The sequence below is a fragment of the Capra hircus genome, chromosome 8 (assembly GCF_001704415.2).
Source record: "Capra hircus breed San Clemente chromosome 8, ASM170441v1, whole genome shotgun sequence".
Taxonomy (NCBI): Eukaryota; Metazoa; Chordata; class Mammalia; order Artiodactyla; family Bovidae; genus Capra; species Capra hircus.
In genome coordinates, this window is record NC_030815.1 from 9,186,477 (window position 1) to 9,189,799 (window position 3,323).

General features: G+C 45.1%; 1 pseudogene; it reads left to right on the forward strand.

Annotated features, from left to right (window-relative positions):
* Window positions 518–981, forward strand: LOC102188219 (annotated as a pseudogene).

Sequence of the window (3,323 nt, forward strand, 5' to 3'; positions counted from 1 at the left end):
CAGGGTCCCAAGAAATCTCTCAAGAGAAAAGAAAAACAACAAACAGACCCCCTTAGGCGAAGATGTTCAATAACAAGTTTTCAAGCACCTTTGCTCTTTGCGCCTCATTCATAGATTGTAATGTCCACATGTGTCCACCGGAGGGCAGCATTTACCATGACTTAAAGCAACGTGTCCAAAGCTGTCCTCTAAAGACTAACCACGTGAAATACTATGTCTGCCAAACTGAATTTATTAGGAAATATCAACTTGGGTTTCCAATTTTTGCTTTTCAGAGGCACAAATAAGAACCATCACATGTTTCAGATCACTCTGAGATAACCAGTGTTATGTTATTCCAGCAACACCCCAGATTTTTTTAGTTGGCCTTCTCAGAGAGAAATGTAAAAAGAGGTTATTACTGGGGCCACGCGGGGCAGGACGGACGCCTCGCTGGGTCAGACCGTGGCGATGCGGGAGGTGCGGACGCCGTAGAGGCCTGAAGCGGAGGTCGCAGGCAGGGTTCCCGGCCGCGGCCATGGCGGAGAGGCCCCGGGGACCTAAACCTCCTAACGCCGTCATCACCGGAATCATCCAGGAGGCGCTCCGGGACGGTGTCAACATCTCCATCTCCCGCGCCGCCAGCGTCTCTGTGCTCAATGCCACCTCCTGTGCCAACAGCTTCGCGATGAGAGGGAAACTCAAGACACTGAATGCCAGCGATGTGCTGTCTGCCATGGAGGAGACGGAGTTAAAAGAAGCTCTGGAAGGTTACAGGAGGGAGCAGAAAGGCAAGAAGGAAGCTTCAGAGCAAAAGAAGGACAAAGACAAGACAAAACTGATTCGGAAGAGCAGGACAAGCGCAGTGATGAGGACGACGATAAAGGTGAGGAGAGGCTGAAGGAAGGAGAACAGAATGACGAGAGAAAGTGGACGACTGAAGAGGATGGGGAGGCGCCCCTTGGAAGGAACCACGCTGAACCCTGGTACACGTTTGTGTGAGGCTTCTTCCTACTGGGCAGAGGAGTCAGACAGAAGAGCCCGAGAAGATCGAAATAAAAACTGAATTATCCTCAGGATTATCATCCAAGCCAGTGCTTCCCAGACGCAGAGCATCTGAGTAGCAGAATCCTGTTTTGCTTAATCAGTCTCAAGGTTATAACTTTTCCGCAAGAGGGATTCTGAATGGCTAGTTTAATTGGTCAATTTCATCTCTTTTGTTTACATACACTTATAGTTAGGCAATTGTTGACCCCCAGTTCCCTCCCTGCTCCCCCCAAAAGTAATAATAACTTGCATGCTGCCACTGTGTTCCAGATCACAGAGGCAGTTAAGGCTCAGGAAAAATTGGGGTTTGATTACAGTCAACCTATTTGATTATGCAGCATTTGGCAATACTAGCTTATTTCAAGTGATCAGAATGGCTTAGCTTTAGGAAATTATTAAAAGGGTTGAAGAGAACAGTGAAATCCACTGTCTTTTCACTTGACTGTAACATTAATTGAATTTTGTTTTCTACAGATTCACTTGGCTTGGAGCCCTTCTATGTTGCCTGTTAGGTGTGTAACCTGCCCGGGTGGCTACCTTCTAGGCACATAATGTTTTTAAATCCACAGAGTGGAATTAGTTAAGCAAGAGCCAAGGCCTTACTCTTATAAAACAGATGATTTACTCTTAAATGCACCTCACTGCCTGCCGCTGCACAGCTTCAGGATTTGTCATCACCTCCTGGAAGGTATAAAACTCCAGGCTTTCGCGACCCGTAGTCCATCTTCCAGATTTGTGACTATGGCTTTTCGTTTTTCCAGTTCATGACAAGTTCCGACCTTTACTTCCTCCAGGCGCAGCTTTCTCCCTCTGTGCTTCTCGCCTCCTGTCTGTCCTGCCTCTCCTCTGCCCCCCATTCCCACTTTCTCTGCCCCTCTTTTTCTTACTTCTGCCAACCCAGGAACTTGGATGACCTGCAATATCCCAGAGTACGGGTTCCTCTGACTCCCTAGTTCTAACCGCATGTCTTAAAACTGATTTTGTAGACCTCTTTGACCTGTGAGGGAAATCTGATGGTGCCCGGGAATCTAATTCCTCCCCTCATCCATCCCCTTTGACTGCTTCTAAGTATCTCAGTTGACCTTTCCAGGTTTTCTTCTTTTTCCTTTCGGTGCGCCAAGCACTTTTTTGTCGGTCTCTAAGTTGAGTGCTTGGAGGTCAAAAAGTAATGAAGTGTAGTTTGACACTGTTGATTTATTAAATGAGTACAGTGGAAAGTTTGTTGATAAATGAGTGAAGACTATTGAGAAAATTATAGTGCTTTGTATTATAAACATTATTGTTAAAAGTGAAAAAAGGTATTATTAAAATGCTGAAAATTAAGAAAGGCAGGAATGGAGGGAGGGAAGAAAATCAAGAGAGACAGAGAATAGTAAGAGAAGAAATCTGAGAACCAATATTATTCCCATTACCCCGGGACCCAGAGGCTCTGGTTTGAGAAACCCTAATTTTAGCCAGAGGAGTCAAACCATCTCCCCATGGGAGTGTAGTGGCATTTTTCTTTTCAAAGAAGGAAATGCATTCTTCCTTGGATGGAGCCTCCTGATCTAGTCTGTTGGGGAAGTGCTAAATACAAGTTAAGGAAATCTTCTGGCTCATGGAAGTTTCTCATCACATGTTCTTGGCTAATGACAATTGTTGTGGAGTTGGAGTGGTGGTATTGGGCATCAGCTGAATTTGTGTCTACAAATATTTTGGTGGCGTAAGCTTAGAGGGAGGGAATATCAAGCCAGTTGAAGGCAAAATGAACTTAATCTACTTGATCAGACTGTAATATGCTTGAGGTCTGGGACTCTATATTATATATTATATTTTTTCCTCCAATGCCAGTTCAGAGCTTGCAATACAGAATAAATAAGTCGATGATAACACATTAAAAACCAGGGTATGCTAAGAGATAGGCATGAGCATCCCATTTTACAGCTAAAGAAAATGAGGTACAAAGGCATTTCCTTTCTTGAACTCACACAGTATGGTAGGCAGTTTCTGAAATGAATCCCAAAAAACCCTGTCTCCTGATAGCCCCATTACACTGGGTTTTAACCCCTCCACTAGGGACGGGGCTAAAACTAGTGATTCAATTTAGTGAAAATAATATAGTGAAAGTATTGCAATATCACTACTGAGATTAGGTTAAAAAAGATGAACTTACCACCCCTCTCCCTCTTCCTCGCTCTCTTTCTCCCTCCCTCCCTCCCTGGCTCTTCTCACTGTTCCCTTCTGATGAAGGAAGCTGCCATGTTGGGAGCTCCCTGTGGACGCCCACGGGAAGAAGTGGAGGCCTTCCATCCAGCAGC